At 47.1% G+C, this 18330-nt stretch overlaps 1 protein-coding gene across 1 annotated transcript in view; it reads left to right on the top strand.

The window, feature by feature from the left end:
- CARD10 (caspase recruitment domain family member 10) overlaps nucleotides 1-18330 on the top strand; it is a 260351-nt gene that overhangs the window by 74270 nt on the left and 167751 nt on the right. The gene's annotated exons all lie outside the window — the stretch shown is intronic.

Genomic DNA, 18330 nt, shown 5'->3' with positions numbered 1-18330 from the left:
AAATTTTGCTAACAGTAATCTTTCATATTGACTTGGGTACTAGTATAAGGTAGGGTTGGATACTGTAAATTATCAGTATCATCTGGTGACGCACTACTGTGGGCTTAGCTACTTCTTTTGATAGTTGACGTGATTCGAGTAATGCTATACAATTTCTTTGCAACTCTTGCATAGATATCACTCTCATAGTACTTGGTTCCTTATAAAATTTGGGATAACCTAAGTCATTCAAAAAGGCCCGAACATAATTTAGCCACTTCAATTTTATCACATCTGTCATTCCCATGACATCCTTAAAAACCTCCTGGTTTAGATGGGTTTCCTCATTTGTCCACAGCCTATGCCAAAGCATAATTGGTTCTATTTCGATTAAGTCTGTTAAAAATGGGACACCCAGTTCTGCATGGCAGACGTATGATGATGCACTTCTAGGAGGGCCAATATGTATCTTAGAAACTGATTTTCTATCAATTGAAGGGGGTGTACATTACAGTGTCCCCATAATCCTGCGCCATAGATGGCTGTAGATATACATTTGGCCCTATAAATTTGTAATAATACTTGTGGAGGCCTTGTGCCTAGTTTTTTTGATAAACTGGCTAGGGCCGCCGTAGTTTTTATAAGTGCGAGTTTTCTCGTCTGCACCGCCTGAACCCAGGTGGATTTATGATCGAATAGTATACCTAGATAGCTAAAGGTGTTAACAAAATGTATTCTATGGTTATCTATAAAAATCTCTCTGCATTTATTGCTTTCTATGCCACATCTCATAATGAACGTTTGAGGTGTTTACCCTTGAGCCTAGGTCTCGCATAAAGGCTACAAAGCCATCCAATAATCTTTGTAATCCCACTTCAGTACGACACATTAGGACGGCATCGTCTGCGTACATTAAAGATGGTATGACTCGGCCATTTATTGCGGGAAAATCTTGTCCTGTTTGCATCAATGCTTTTTTAAGCCATTTGTGTAGAGAATAAAAAGAAAGGGGATCAGGACACATCTTTGCCTGACCCCCTTTTTTATTGGAAAGGATCCTGTGCACTCTCCATTAATGCCGTAGCGTACTCTAGCCTTGATTAAAGATGTTTAAGGAAGCGTATAATGGTCTCATTCGCCCCAAGTTCATGAAGGACCCCCCACAGCCTCTCATGTATCACACAGTTGAAGGCTGCGGTTAGGTCTACGAATGCTAGGAATAGCCTTCCTTTTTTTAGATGGACATATTTTCCAATTAAAATGCTCAGATTAAGACTTTGTTCAACGGTTCCCAAACCTTTACGGAAACCGTATTGGATATCTGACAGTATTTTATTTTCCTCATCCCAGTCTTGTAATCTCTCTAATATAATGCGCCCTGCAATTTTTGCCGAGGAATCCAATAAGGATATCGGTCGACAACATGCTGGGTCTTGTCTATTTCCTTTTTTAAAAATGGGGACTAAAATGGATTCCTTGCAAGTCTCAATGTACTTAGAAGGGCAGCTGGCCCTTATTATTTGGGTCAGTATTGGACGCCACAGGTCTACATTTGCCTTATATAAATCTACAGGAATCCCGTTGGGGCACCTTCTTTCGTTCTTTGATTGCATTTGTATATGCCTTACTTGCCTCCCTTAGTATAGTAGGGTTCCTAGGGATACTGTGGGACTTTCTTTTTCAGTATGGAATATGCTTTGGTACATCTTGAATCAAACCAACCTTTGGCCTTTCTTGCAGGATTACTATTTGTTATCCATAGTGTTTCATTTGTTATTCTTGTAATCTCTTGGAAAGATGCCAAGACTAATTCATGCGTTGCATTTTCATTTAAAATGGCTTCTATTGCTGAAATGCTTTTTACCACTATTTTTTTTGTTACTTCTAGTGGGTCTGCCAGCTGCCATCTTAGGGCATAGCCGTTTATCCTATTCATTTTCAACTGTTCGGAGGGATAAACGATATTGTGTTCCTGCTTAGTTTGGGGAGTCAACAATTTCAATGATATACTCAACAGGAAGGGATCACTCAAAGTGGTGTCACGTGTTACAAAATGACTTGTTTTAGATGCTAGGTTCGAGGAAAGTAGAATATAGTCTATTATAGTAAAGCACCCACTCCCGTTAAATGTGCTCTTAAAGGGCACTGGATTAATACTTAGTTCGTTAGCATATCCTAAATCAAAACCACATGCCATTTCATTTAGGGTATTCCCATATTGTGTATGTGTAAAATGCGTTTCACATTCCCCATCTTCATTCATGATACCACAAACATTAGTACCGTTTTAAGGACACAGTGCAATGTTAAAGTCCCCCCCCAAATGACATACGTGTCCCCTCTTTCTTCTCTTAACGTTCTTGCGAGAACATTTGACAAGTTTGCCAGAATTCCAGATATCTTGTCCAGGGGTGCGTTGTTATAAAAATTTACCAGTGCCATTCTTTACTTACTCCCCGTACACATCTCCATCAGTTAATAATTTACATCCTCGTGTTTCAATAAAATGTTCCCGATATTTAACATATTAGACACGTTTATGGCTAAACCCCCCTTTGCCGTCCCATGATTTCCTCCGACTGCGGGCATATGATAGGTGTGATATCCATTCATATATACGGGCTCCTTTATCCATGTCACTTGAACACATATGATTTGAAACCCTTCTATAAACTCACACCACTCTGGGTTATCTAACCTAGTTTGTAAGCCTGCTACATTCCAAAAAGTCACTTTTAAAAGCTTATTATCATCATAATGTATTCCTTCTGGAGTATTTACCTCTGTCGCAGAGTTGATAGGGATGATCTAAGGATCTAACACTGGATAACCCTCTGTCATTTTTATCGGAGGATCCTGTGGGCAGGTTGTCACAGTATGGGGTGTAATGCTACTGTTTCTAGCTATTTTGCCTGTCTTACAGAGCGATATTCTTTTATCTTCTATTTGTAATGGTGGAATGTTTACGAGTCAATCTTGCTCTTCTAGGCTATACAAACTTTCAAACCTATTTGCTGTTTGGATATTGTAATTAAGGTTAGTTTTTATCGGGTAAGCCCAGTTCATGTTTTCCCGTTCATTTGGTGGTTTATAGAAGTACCCTAATGGAACGACATTAATACTTTCGAGGTTTGTAAAGGTGCTCCCTAGACGCTCCAATATTATTTTTACTAAGTATGTGGAAGCAAAAGTTAGAACCACACAATTCCCTGTTAGTGCTTTTTGGGATTTCCTCACCCATGCTGTTCTTCTGACCATTTTAAATTCAGAGAACAGTGCTCTATCCAGGCCTGTCCTAGTATTCAACCAGTGTAGGGATTTATTTCTCAGGGAGTGATGTGCAGTACTTTCGCTCATTTGGCTACTCTGTGGATTTTTCCGTTCTTCCCCTTGTTTCTTGCGATATTGCAGTGGAAGATCTAGACCTGGAGGAAGTCTTGGGGCCTTTGTTCCTATTGGGTTGTTCTGACTTTCATATCTTATGTCACCTCTTTCTCTCGTGTCTGAAGTATTATTAGTTACTAGTGTGCTTGGTGTTACCAGCGGGCTTATGGTTGTTTTTTGGGCAATCTAGATCTTCTGAGAGCCTCGCTTTCGCTAGTCTCCTGTTCAGTACATGCCATAGTTTTCTTCTGGAGCTTCCCTAAAATTATTTCGATGTTTTTTAACCTCTCGTCCATCTTACCCAATGCTTCTTTTAGCGTGGTTTCTAGGTCTTTAATCAGGGTGGGTGTGAGAAGTTGGCCTGATGTATGATGTCACTAGTTCTAGTGTACACCCTATATCAGTCCAAACAACCCTTATGGTGATTGGTTGTAAAGTCAACCTTATAGACCAGCTATCCTAGTGGTAGCATGGACAAGAGCAGTCTTAGGCTAAACTCTGAATGGCATGTGAAGCCAACTGTGATACCATATATAATCACTTGAATACCAAATGAAAGGACACCACAACAGATATATATATAAAATAAAGTGTATTTATTCTAGACAAACCCTCAGCACTCTTTATGAGATTAGAGGTAAGTACAACACAGTCTTATTTAAGCATACATTAAGTCACACAGGTAAGTAATACAGTTAGGCCCTAGGGGCCACGCAAACCATATACCAAAGAAGTTGTATTAAGGACCACTGTCAAGGAAATAGGATAGGCCTAGGCCTAGGGAATCGCTGGGGCTACACTACACTAGCAACAGTTAGGAAGTGGGAGGCCCACGGGATTCAGGTGCAGAGTGGAAACACTCACACGTAATGCGTAAAAGTCGATAGAATTACTAGCAGTTAGAAATTAACAGTTTAAGGACACTTCTGAAGCAGCTAGAGAGTCGAGACTCGGAAACTAGACCCTAGGATAGTCACTACCCTTGTGAGCACCGAAGTACCCAAGTTACCTAGCCCACGGGCTGCGGGTGCATAGGTGTGAACTTGCGTCGGGTTTCGTCGTGGACTTCTATGGATGCCTGAAGGAAAGTTGCTGACAGGCAGTCAGTGAAGAGTGTCCGGTGGATCCTAAGGCTGGGATCAAGAAGAGAGGAGACCTGCAAGGAGAAGGGACAGAGTCAAGGTCACTAGCCAGTGACCACGTGGAACCAGGAAGGAACCAGGCGATGTCGTGAAGATTGCAGGTGAAGGTGAAGCTTGTCGCTGCAGCCACGGGGACCAGGAGACGTCGAGGATGACCAGGACCAGGAGGCGAGCTGTCCCACAAAGGCTCTTGCTGTCGGCGGTGTCGAAGTTGAACTAGGACTCACCAAGCCTTGGCAAGTGGAACCCACAAAGAACGGAGGACTTGCTTCTGGTGCAGACCAGGAAGGTCTGGGGTGCTTCTCTTTTGCAGGGAAGCGGGAGCCAGTCTGGAGGAGCCAAACTAGCAGTGAAGATTTCAGGATGCGTCATCACAGAGGCCACTAGCCAACAGGCAAGCAACCGGACAGGCGCGGCAAGCAGGAAAATGCAGAAGGGCCCCACGCAGGACTCGTGGAGTGTGGGGGGCTGATCTTTGGTGCAGATAGTGCTTGGGGTTGGGGCTTCTCAATCCCCGGTGCACAACTTCGAGGGTGCCTCAGAAGCTGCGCTGGAAGATACTAGCCACTTTTCCCAGGTAGCCGGTCCCACGTCTCTCGTCGCCTCCACGGATCTCAGCTCGGCTGTGGATGTGGATCAGGGTCGGAGAAGTCTGGAAGTCAAGGCTCTGGTCGGGCTCTGCAGTCGGTCCCTCGTAGAACTTCAGCAAAGCAAAGGGTAGTCTCTTGATGGTGCCTGTTTGCACAGGGTAGCCACTCCTTGGCCACAAGGGAGATTCTTCAGTCTTCTTCTTTCGTCGAATGTCGAAGGTCCAGAGTTTCTGTTCAAGTTGCAGGTTCAGGATAATCTAATCTCCTGGGGCCCAGCTACCACTCTTATACTAATCTGGGGGGCTGGGTTACCTGCTAGGTCACGCCTTATGGGTGGGACCTGGGAGGGGGGTGGTTACACCCCCTTCCCTTTGTCCAGTTTCGCGCCAGGACTGGGGCTGGAGTGCCCCAGCACCGGTTTGAACTGGACTATGCATGGGACACCTTGTGTGCCCCAGGCATGTCTCATTCCTTTCAGCCCTCCCTGCCCCAATACACTAAAGTCTGTCTGGGGAGGTGCTAGCACCTCCCCAAGCAGGAAACCTATTGTCCAAGCCTCCCTTGCCGGGATCACTCCCAGCAGCAGGAGGTTAGACTTGTGTCTGTGGCAGCAGCATCCATTTTGTGATGCTGAGGCTTTGGTTAGAGTTAAACAGCAAAGTAGGATTTTAACATGTCTCTCCCTCTAGAAGGGGGGAATAATATCCTCATCACCAGAAATGGTATGGGGGTATAATTCCAAAGTGTTAGACACCTTACACGACATGTTTTGATAAAGCCAAACCATAGTTACCATAACCGTTTAAGATTATAAGGCACTTTAAGAGTATATGGTAGGCTATATCATAGAACAGCTATAAGGACATGGTTCCGAAAGCTGCAGACAGGCTCAGCTCATGCTAGAGCACCATCTCACATGTTACCAAGCAATCTGCCTCCAGGATTGTTAAGGCCTGCCATAGGAGTGACTGATAGGTACACATGTGTCTATATATAATGGTAGATATAGGCATACTATATTTAAGCAAGGGGTGATTACACGACCTTGCCCCAGCTGAGTGATCAGCCAGTTGTGTCTGATTGGAAGGCCAGACCAGGGGTGGCATAATACATGCTGCAGCCCCTGGGAGGCCTAGGGTACACCTATGCCCTGGGTACCTAGGGTACACTGTACAGGGTCCAATAAGGTGATCCTTACCAATTGGTTATGTACCTAGGGTACATGGAGTTCATTTTTAAGAGAGAGCAGACAGCCTGAGACCCTGAATGGCAGGATCTCAGGCCAACTAAGTCGAAAAACCAGCTAGACACTAGGCAAAAAGTTGGGGGTAACCATAGTCAGATATCCACCTTCCTACACAACCACCCCCCCCCCCCCACCAAAGGAAAGGAGATAAGGCTGGCCTTGACAAGGTAAGCCTCTATTGCCTAAGTGGCCATATAAGGAAGAACCAGCACTGGCATGGTTACCCCCTGTCTTATGGTCCACTAAGCAATCCCTCACCCTAAAGGTATCATAGGGTCTCCACCATAGGGAATCTCTACCTTTGGTGTGTCTTTGCAAAGTAAAAGGCTGGTGTTGAGATGGGGTACTGAAGTGAGTGTCCTCAAAGTGAGGCCTCAGCTTCCTCCAATCATCCTCCACCATGGATGCCTTTCTTTCTTTCACTGAGTTGCACTGTGCTCTCAGGGTCAGCCTCTGGCTACCTAAAGCTGGAGGCTGGGTCCCTTTTGTGGGCTTACTGGAGGGACAGGTCAGGTTTGGGGCCCTAAGGTCCCATTTTGGCCTGTGCCCAACAGAATCCCTCTGGGGGAGGTTCCTAACTACCTGTAAAGGAGATCCCTCAGGAATGTGTTTAACCATCACCTGGCTAGGGCTACCAGCCAGGCAATCCTCATTCTTTTGATGGGGGGGTTCTTGGGGACAGGGGCCCTCTTGGGGTCCACTGGCCACCCTGACCTCTGCAGCCCTGGGCTGACTGAGGCAGGGTAGAGAGAGGCAGGCTACCTGCACCAGACTGGGTCCCACATTGGAAGGGGCCACTGACATCAGAGGCTCTGCCAGGCCAGGCCTGGCTACCTCTGGGGCAGTTTCTTCACAAGGGGTGAGGTCAGATCCCTGAGGAGGCTGACCTTTTCCTAATGTCTGGGGAGAGGGAGACTTTTCTTCCTCCCCACTACTCTCTGTTTGTGTGGAGTGATCCAGAGTTTCAGGCTTCACTACACCTGTGTCAGTCTGAGTATGGGCTGAGACCATTACAGCCTTGCCAACCTTTTCAGGGAGGCACTCAGTTTGGGTTTGAGCTGTGACTGTCACAGCTCTGCCAATTTCTACAGGGAAGTCTGTCTTTGCCTGGGCTGTGGCTACCACTGCCCTTCCAACCTTTTCAGGGAGGAAATCTACTTGGACAGGGGTTGTGGCTGGCACAACCCCACTACCCTTTTTTGAAAGGCCTACCATTTTGGAATGGGTGTCTTGTTCAACTCCAGCCCACGCTGAGAGTTCTAAGTCATTCCCCAGTAAGCAGTCCACAGGCAAGGTTGGAGACACTGCCACCCTTTTAGGGCCAGTGACACCTCCCCAGCTGAGACACACCTCTGCCATGGGACGACTGTTCTGTTTGCCATCAATGTTAGTTACCTGGTATGAAAAACCAGGCAAAAGCTGCTCAGAGGGAACTCGCCTATGGGCCACCATAGTGATGCTAGCTCCAGTGTCTCTGTAGGCCTCAGCTTTTCTACCATTGATGTAGGGCTCCTGTCTGTACCTACCCAAAGTGTTGGGACAGGCAGTGAAGTTGGCAAACCCCATGCCACCATCACAGACAAGAGTAGCTGCTGTAGGGGAATTGGCTAAGCCAGGGTCCCCCTGTGTTCCCCAAGAAAACCCAACCAAATTTTTGGGGGCACTCCCACCACCTGGGGGATTACTGCTGACAGTAATAGGTGGTGTGACAGGAGTAGTTGGAGGAACAGTTTTGTTTTTAGCCTTTGGGCAACTGCTGTCAGTTTTCCAATGCCCAGGAGTTTTACACTCATGGCAGTAAGGCTTTTTAACTGTGGTAGAGGAGGGAGCTTGGGACCCACCACCCTGTGTGGAGTTTTGGGGCCCTGGGGAAGATTTCTCTTTTGTTTTGTCCCCACCCTTCTCTTGAGGCTTGGTGGTATCTTTCTTTTGGTCACCACCCTGATTTTTAGCCCTAATCCTGGTCCTGACCCATTTATCTGCCCTCTTTCCCAATTCTTGGGGAGAGGTCAAATTTGAGTCTACCAGGTGTTGATGGAGAAGCTGGTTCTGACAATTACTAAGGATCTGCTCCCTCATAATCAAGTTGTACAATCCTGTATAGTCCTGCACCTTGCTGCCAGTTAACCAACCTTCCAAAGCCTTAGTGGCACAATCCACAAAATCACACCAGTCCTGTGTCTGTGTCTTCTGGGTGTCTCTGAACAACAACCTATATTGCTCAGTGGTTAAGCCAAACCCATCTATCAGAGCACTCTTCAGGACTTTGTAATTGTTAGCATCCTCATCACTAACTGTGAGGAGCTTGTCTCTACCTTTGTCAGAAAAGGAGAGCCACAAGATAGCTGCCCACTGACTCTGGGGTACCTGCTGTACTTTGCAGGCCCTCTCCAAAGCAGTCATCCACTTGTGGATGTCATCCCCATTCTGATATGGGGGGGCTATCTTGCTTAGGTTTCTATGGTCATCCCCTTAGGGATATTGCTGCCACCAGTGGGTTCTGACCCACTTAACTTTTGCTCTCTAGCCAGAGCAAGCTTCTCCTTGGCAAGGGCAAGTTCTTCCCTCTAAATCCTCAGATTAGCTTCCCTCATTCTGGCTTCATGCTCCTTTCTCTCAGGCAGGGGAAGTCATTCCCCTGTGAGAGGAAGCATTAGAGATGCTAGAGACATGGGAGTGGATGGATTCCCTTGAAGGGGATCTGTCCCTCCTGCTTCTCTGTGTAAGCCCACTTGGGGGTCTGTATGGGGGGACCCCATGCTAACTCCCATGTAAGCTTAGATTAGCCTGGCTAAGTCTTCCTACTTGGCCCTGGCTGTCTACCTCTTCATCTGAAGTCCCATCTGACTCATCTGTGGTGGGTAGACCCTTATCTACAGCTATGGCACCATACTTGGCAGCTCTTTCAGCATCATAGGCCTCCAGAAGCTCCACTAGCTGTCTAAGGGTAGGGTTGGAACCCTGTTTTAATCTCCTGGAGGTACAAAGTTGTCTCATCTCCTGGAAAGTGAATGCATCATATCTAGAGGGAATCTGTCCAGGATTCTCCTCTCCTGAGGAAGTATCAGTGTGATCTCCATTCAGGGACATGATTCTAGTGAGGGTGTGGTGTGTGCACCTACCTACACTAGTTGTATCTACTAAACCTCTCTAGTAGTTGTAGTCAGGGTGTGTTACTCCCTTCAACCTACAACCACTAAGTCCAGTAGGACTTAAGTATTATAATCTATGTTATATGTACCTAAACAATATCTGTGTGATCTTTCAATTTAGTATCTCAAGATAACAATGGTATTACAACAGCAAGCTCAGATCCCAACCGCTGCTCACCAATGTGAGAAGTTGGCCTGATGTATGATGTCACTAGTTCTAGTGTACACCCTATATCAGTCCAAACAACCCTTATGGTGATTGGTTGTAAAGTCAACCTTATAGACCAGCTATCCTAGTGGTAGCATGGACAAGAGCAGTCTTAGGCTAAACTCTGAATGGCATGTGAAGCCAGCTGTGATACCATATATAATCCCTTGAATACCAAATGAAAGGACACCACAACAGATATATATATATAAAATAAAGTGTATTTATTCTAGACAAACCCTCAGCACTCTTTATGAGATTAGAGGTAAGTACAACACAGTCTTATTTAAGCATACATTAAGTCACACAGGTAAGTAATACAGTTAGGCCCTAGGGGCCACGCAAACCATATACTAAAGAAGTGGTATAAGGACCACTGTCACGGAAATAGGATAGGCCTAGGCCTAGGGAATCGCTGGGGCTACACTACACTAGCAACAGTTAGGAAGTGGGAGGCCCACGGGATTCAGGTGCAGAGTGGAAACACTCACGCGTAATGCGTAAAAGTCGATAGAATTACTAGCAGTTAGAAATTAACAGTTTAAGGCCACTTCTGAAGCAGCTAGAGAGTCGAGACTCGGAAACTAGACCCTAGGATAGTCACTACCCTTGTGAGCACCGAAGTACCCAAGTTACCTAGCCCACGGGCTGCGGGTGCATAGGTGTGAACTTGCGTCGGGTTTCGTCGTGGAGTTCTATGGATGCCTGAAGGAAAGTTGCTGACAGGCAGTCAGTGAAGAGTGTCCGGTGGATCCCAAGGCTGGGATCAAGAAGAGAGGAGACCTGCAAGCAGAAGGGACAGAGTCAAGGTCACTAGCCAGTGACCACGTGGAACCAGGAAGGAACCAGGCGATGTCGTGAAGATTGCAGGTGAAGGTGAAGCTTGTCGCTGCAGCCACGGGGACCAGGAGATGTCGAGGACAACCAGGACCAGGAGGCGAGCTGTCCCACAAAGGCTCTTGCTGTCGGCGGTGTCGAAGTTGAACTAGGACTCACCAAGCCTTGGCAAGCGGAACCCACGAAGAACGGAGGACTTGCTTCTGGTGCAGACCAGGAAGGTCTGGGGTGCTTCTCTTTTGCAGGGAAGCGGGAGCCAGTCTGGAGAAGCAAAACCACCTGTGAAGATTTCAGGATGCGTCGTCACAGAGGCCACTAGCCAACGGGCAAGCAACCGGACAGGCGCAGCAAGCAGGAAAATGCAGAAGGGCCCCACGCAGGACTCGTGGAGTGTGGGGGGCTGATCTTCGGTGCAGATGGTGCTTGGGGTTGGGGCTTCTCAATCCCCGGAGCACAACTTCGAGGGTGCCTCAGAAAGTGCGCTGGAAGATACTAGCCACTTTTCCCAGGTAGCCGGTCCCACATCTCTCGTCGCCTCCACGGATCTCAGCTCGGCTGTGGATGTGGATCAGGGTCGGAGAAGTCTGGAAGTCAAGGCTCTGGTCGGGCTCTGCAGTCGGTCCCTCGTAGAACTTCAGCAAAGCAAAGGGTAGTCTCTTGATGGTGCCTGTTTGCACAGGGTAGCCACTCCTTGGCCACAAGGGAGATTCTTCAGTCTTCTTCTTTCGTCGAATGTCGAAGGTCCAGAGTTTCTGTTCAAGTTGCAGGTTCAGGATAATCTAATCTCCTGGGGCCCAGCTACCACTCTTATACTAATCTGGGGGGCTGGGTTACCTGCTAGGTCACGCCTTATGGGTGGGACCTGGGAGGGGGGTGGTTACACCCCCTTCCCTTTGTCCAGTTTTGCGCCAGGACTGGGGCTGGAGTGCCCCAGCACCGGTTTGAACTGGACTATGCATGGGACACCTTGTGTGCCCCAGGCATGTCTCATTCCTTTCAGCCCTCCCTGCCCCAATACACTAAAGTCTGTCTGGGGAGGTGCTAGCACCTCCCCAAGCAGGAAACCTATTGTCCAAGCCTCCCTTGCCGGGATCACTCCCAGCAGCAGGAGGTCAGACTTGTGTCTGTGGCAGCAGCATCCATTTTGTGATGCTGAGGCTTTGGTTAGAGTTAAACAGCAAAGTAGGATTTTAACATGTCTCTCCCTCTAGAAGGGGGGAATAATATCCTCATCACCAGAAATGGTATGGGGGTATTATTCCAAAGTGTTAGACACCTTACACGACATGTTTTGATAAAGCCAAACCATAGTTACCATAACCGTTTAAGATTATAAGGCACTTTAAGAGTATATGGTAGGCTATATCATAGAACAGCTATAAGGACATGGTTCCGAAAGCTGCAGACAGGCTCAGCTCATGCTAGAGCACCATCTCACATGTTACCAAGCACTCTGCCTCCAGGATTGTTAAGGCCTGCCATAGGAGTGACTGATAGGTACACATGTGTCTATATATAAGGGTAGATATAGGCATACTATATCTAAGCAAGGGGTGATTACACGACCTTGCCCCAGCTGAGTGATCAGCCAGTTGTGTCTGATTGGAAGGCCAGACCAGGGGTGGCATAATACATGCTGCAGCCCCTGGGAGGCCCAGGGTACACCTATGCCCTGGGTACCTAGGGTACACTGTACAGGGTCCAATAAGGTGATCCTTACCAATTGGTTATGTACCTAGGGTACATGGAGTCCATTTTTAAGAGAGAGCAGACAGCCTGAGACCCTGAATGGCAGGATCTCAGGCCAACTAAGTCGAAAAACCAGCTAGACACTAGGCAAAAAGTTGGGGGTAACCATAGTCAGATATCCACCTTCCTACAGTGGGAATTTCTTTTGACTCGCTTTTATCATAATGTGGCTCCTTCTGTGGTGGTTTTATTCCTAACTGTCCTAGTTGGGGCGGATTTGTTAATTTATTCCGCTTTAACACCTTTCTCTGTTGTCTAGAGCTCGGTGTGTTATTCACTAGGGATTCCCCAGATTTTGACCCATTTCCTCTCTCGGAGTTTCGCACACGTTTTGAGGGAGGTTGATATCCTCCATCCTCATCTTCTCTAACCCACACCTGATCTGTTGTGAATTGTATGCAACCATTTATGGGGGGAGCATTTCCTGTCCCCGTTGTACCCTGGGCGCTTGCTGTTTGAATTTCTCCCCTGGATTCTGCATTCAGCGTCTCTTCCACAGTGCTTATTTGCTTCTCTATTGCCCCCACCGCGCCCGTCAAGTAACTCAGCAGTGAGGAACGGTTATTCTGGTCCTTTTTAGGATCCGGCTGCTTGCGTTACCCTTTTCCAACTTCTGCCTTTCTTTTCCCCATATCAGTAGATAATGCAGTAGATAATGCGAAAAGTACTTTCAAGAGTTCACCAATGTTTAACCAATTATATTGTTCTGCTACGTAGCAAAGTTATATAATTATGATCCAGTTACCAATGAACTTCTGTGAATAGAGTGAATCAGATGCTCATAGAGCTTTCACGAAGAGCATTCAAATAGTTAATGTGAATGCGGGCGAATAATGTACTAATTAAGAATTATGAGTTTGTAGTTTTTGGTTAAGTAGTTTCAGCTTCCGGTACTCACCAAAACCAATCCAGTCAAGACCAAGGGAACATACAACAGGACCAAGGTGGGTGGCCCAGCCCAGCCTCCTTCGGTCACCGATGGGCACAGGTGCCGCGAGTTGCTTTTAAATGGCCGGGTGGTGTCAGGGACTTCTGGATATCATAGTCCTTTCCTCTCCCTAAGACAGCGTGCAGGTCCCCAACAGCTCTGCAACCAACAGAGATCTCCTGGAGAGGCCCCGTTGTGAAGCCTCAATCCGGGTACTCTCTTCAATCTCCGTAGCCCTCTTCGTGGACCTACAGGCCTGCTCCTGGCCCGGATCGGGAAACGGGTGGCTCTGCCCTCCGAGCACGTGGTAGTGGTCAGAGAAATGAGTAAAAACAATGGGCACCGCTCAAGGAATCCTACCTTGAATGTATCGTCAGGAGAAATGTGCCAGGAAACATAAATAATAAAGGCGTCTTCAAACGAGATAAGCAAACGGGCGACGCGCGTCTTGCAACAAAGTAGCAGGTTTAGTTCTGGAATTCGTCCAGGAACAGATTGGGAAGTGCGGGGACTTGCAAGGCAAAACAGGGAAGGGAGGAGACGAATCTGTAACGGTCCTTGAACGCAGCCACGATTAACTTGCCTATCAATGCTACGAGGGAAGTCCTCAGCAGAAAGTTCTGAATCATGAGGTATTAGCCCTACCAGCTCCTTGATAGGCTTTGAGTAGAGTATAGAAAAATGGGTTGCCCACTCAGTTCTGGTATTGGCAATCTTCAGCTGTGGGCCATTGTCTTCTTTCAAAAAGGGCAGCGAGTATATCACACTCCAAAAAGCTGTGGTGTCCTTGCTAAGGCTTGCTTCGGGGAGGTACTCCCAAGCTTCGTCATTCAAAAGTTTCTTCCTCCCTTTCACAGCTAATCTATATTCCCGGGCTTTGAGTAAACTATAGAAAAATGGGCTACCCACTCAGTTTTGGTAATGGCAATCTCCACCTGTGGGCCATTGTCTTCTTGTATATTGAAGTCCTCACCCCATGCTATAATTAATTCCTTTGTGCCGCCCTTACAGATGGCCTTGAGATCTTGGTTGAGCTGTCCAAGGGCAATCAGTACTTTAGACATCAGTGCGTTGTTATAGAAGTTAATCATCACAAAATACCAGAAAGGTGAAATTTTTATCAGCAATGTTTTGATAATACAATGTGATCACCACCATAGGTATATTAGAGAAAGGTAAGTAGTTAGAAATGTACATGCATAAACCACCCTTGGTCCTACCAGATCTAACAGAAATATCTAATAAGGGCCCATCAGACACGGGAGCCCCTTCTACATTGAGCCGAAGGGGGCCAAGCGAAATTCAGCACCATGCCAATCTACCCCATCTAATGTAGGTAATATGACAAAACGGTTATAGGTAGGGATGGCAAATTGGGATTAAGGGGCATATACAGGCGAGGGTCTAGCCGACAATCTTAAACTGCTGGCAATGTTCAGCCAAGTGGTAATACTGTTATTTTGTGTAGGGGCACAGTTGAGGAACTGGTCCTACGCAAAATAGTTTCAACTAAGCGTGGTGATTTAAAGGACAAAACCACACAGTCTCCAAGTAACGTTTTGCTGCCCCTACCAACCCATTTTACTCTTCTAACCACTTTGATGTCTGTAAAGAGAGCCCTTGCTAGGCATGTTTTATTAACACCCAATTCAGAGACTTATTTCTCGATGAGTCCTAGAATTTATTTTCTGCTGCTATTAGGGTTGGGACATTGGCCAGAATCATTACGTATGGTGTAGCTTCAGGAGGTAAATCAAGAACTTCAGATTTCCTACCCATCTTTCCTACAGGTAACTCATTACATTGTTGCGTGTGAAAAAGTGGAGGTAGAGTTGTATTACGATTCATGTGATGAACGTTCGCGCCACATGTGCAAGATTGCATGTGTGGTTGCATGGGTTTACCCCAGATGCAATTTAGAGGCAGAACGTTGGTTGTGCAGGTAAAAGTTGATGAAGAGGGGAGGGCACCCTTTGATCACTAGAAAGTGCTGGAGTGGCCTGAGAAGCGTCCGCACTAACATTGGGCAAAGGGCTGCTCACAGTTGGGACCCGCTTAGACTTCAGTAGATCTTGACAAGTACAAGGGAGGCTTTCCACATGCTTTAATCTGGTAGTGAGGGAGCCCAATGTAGTCCTCACAAAAGATCCCAGTGTTTGAACCATGGAGTACAGGGATTTAAAATCATCAGAAGGTACCCTGACACAAGCTGCTCTAGACTTGGTAGTAACTGGTTTAAATAATAATAATCCACATTTGTAAAGCGCAAACAATCACCCGTAAGGGTCTCTAGGTGCTGGGGGCCATCGGGAAGATTAAGCAAGCTATTGCCCAAAGTCACATGGTGCGGGGCTAATCTGCTGCTGGCGCCGGGGATCGAACAATGATCCCCAGATTCCGGAGTCTGTCACCCTGGCCACGGCGCCACACCTCTTCCTAGAAGAGACACTGAGCTTGGTACTTGTAAGTGGGTCTTTCAAGGGATTGACATCTACAACTTTGGAGCGGGCCACTGGAATCTTCAATCATTTTAGAGGTGGTTGTGATTCAGGGTCAGATGGGGCAATACAGACAGAGATGTTTTGGACACAGCCATTTGCCCCGTTTGCCCCCTCTTCTACACCTTTCACCACGATGGGGCTAGGAGATTTGCCAAGGTCAAAAACTTGGGGGAGATCCTGGGTTAAAGGGACATTCAAACCTTCGCGGCAGGCGGCCTGTGTCTCTTGGACGCTCGTGGTTCCTTTTCAATGGTGCTCCAGTTATGTAATTCATTAGGGAGGAGGGTGCTTTGCCAGGGGGTTTTACTTTGGCCAGGGTGGAGGGATGTTTTCTCTTTCCTATGTTTTCAAACAGTAATGTTGCTTTCAGGGGAAAACTAAATGCAGGGCAAGCGATAACAGTCTCAGGGTAGACATGACAGTACTAATGGCTGAACCATCCAGCACGCAAACTCTCTGCCCCATCATTGTTGCGCCTGGCTCGTGGCTCCCAGCACACTGAAGACCTCAGAGAAAACAGCAGCAGGATTTGATTCAAATCGAGTTATTGGGGGTAAGTGTCCTCCGGTTTTGAAACCGGGTCCACAGGGGCAAGGGACCGTCCAAAGAGGAAAACTAAAAAGAAGGCACAGGTAAGATCAGTAAGAGCTGTAGCAGTTGTCCGCGTATCTTGAATTAAATAATATTCAGCCAATAACATCAAGGAGGGGGACTGCCCTGCCCCGACTCTCCCTGATGCTGACGGGCGCAGGACGGCCCGCCTGTTGGCCCGGGCACTGTCCGCGTGTGTCTTGCATTCAGGAGACTTCTATGCGCTTTATAGCACCGGGGAAATGGAGTTCAGGTGCGTCGATGCAAGGGGCGTCCTCCTGCCCCTGGTAGTCGAGGAGTAGTCCCCTGCTGAAAGGCGCACCCCGCGCGGCTGGAGAGGTCTGTGTGCTTTATAGTACCAGGGAAATGGAGTTCTCTTGCGTTGACGCAAGGGGCTTCCTACTGCCCCTCTGGTAGTCTGGGATTTGAAGCCCCCTGCTGAAATGCACGGCAATTAATTTACATACTGGACTCAAAGGATATAAATGAGACCATGGAAAATATGATTAAAAGAGCTTGCAAAGGTTCGAGAGACAAATAGGCATACTTGGAAACCAACCATCCTGACTGCATCCTGACCTTCCAACCCTGGGTGGTAAAAGCTGCAGGTTCATTGATTGCCCCTAATCCAGAGCGCACATCTCTTAGAGTGGGAGGCCCAGATATTTCCTAGTCACTCCCACCTGCTCAAACAGAGGCCCATGAACCTGCTTGTGTCTGAGCTGAGTATACATAGAGTAATGCCGAAACCCTGGATCCGGCAGTAAGTTTCCTCCACTTTGTTCTGGCACCTTTGTACAGCGAGCAGCAACACAGACCATGCTCAATCATTCCTACCCAATCCAAGCATGCAGTACACAATGCTGTGCCAGGGCTCACCCTGTTCCATTTACATGTAAAACTATTTAATGCCAGGGAACCAACCCTAAACTTAATGAAGCGTGTTCTGGCCCAATACGGATTAACCTCATGTAGGTATACTTCAAACTTCGGGGAAAGTTTCTTGATCAAAAACCTGCCAGTAAGGCTATCTCTGTCGGGGTACCGTAGATATTCAGCTTTTATCAATTCTCCAGATTGAATTCTTCAGGAGAGCTTTCGATGAGAAGTTGACGGAAAAAGGATTAATCCACATTTCTTTCAAGCGCAGAATATGGAGCCATATTTACGTGCAACAGCCAGGGGACAGTCACGTTGCTATCCAGTTGCACCTGTTCCCTGAGGCCCTGTCTATAGGTTTGCAGTACCTGATCCTAACCCAATAGAGCAAGGGCCTCACCACTGCCAAATCACCAATCCGGTCCAAAGCCAGATCGATGTATAGAGGAACAAACAGGGTAGAGGTAAAGAAAACAATAATCTTATAAAGTGATATTCTCTGGCAATAAGAGGATCTACAGAGGCCATGCCCCAAACGTCAGCCTCATATAATGCAGCAGACTGCGCTGCAGTCTTGCACACTTCTACAGCAGGAGAGACTGCCCTCTGGGAAGAGGGCCAGTACATCCTTCCAATAGCAGCTGCTTTGTGAAAAATAGTGGCCTTGTTCTTCTCAATGTGGGCGGACCACGTCAGGGAACTACTGTTTCTGACAACCAGGAAATCAAAGTGGTTCACCGCCTTAAGTAACGTGTTCCTGGGTGACCGGTCCTTGCGGTCATAAGGTCATGAATTTGGGTTTCTAGACTTTAATCTCTAGCCCCATTAGGTTACAAAAGTCTTGGAATTTATTTAGCAAATTCTGGAATCCAATAGAGGTTCTTGAGATGAGGTATTGTCTGCAAACAGCAACCTGGGGATAGGAACACCATAGAGTTTAGGTGCATCGTGAATAGTCATTTAGGTGGTTAAAAACATTATTTATGTACAGCGAAAAGAGCGTCAATGCGAGGATGCCTTCCGGATGAACCCTTTGCGTAATGCTAATCCCCTCTGTTAACACTCCATCCTTACCCCATCGCACTTGAGCATCATTTTTATCGTGGAACCTCTCTAAGATCCCTACCAAGGGGAGAGGTGCTTC

Source organism: Triturus cristatus, chromosome 4_2 (genome assembly GCF_964204655.1).
Source record: "Triturus cristatus chromosome 4_2, aTriCri1.1, whole genome shotgun sequence".
Classification (NCBI taxonomy): domain Eukaryota; kingdom Metazoa; phylum Chordata; class Amphibia; order Caudata; family Salamandridae; genus Triturus; species Triturus cristatus.
Note: the sequence above shows the minus strand (reverse complement) of the source record. Positions and strands in the feature narration are given on the sequence as shown.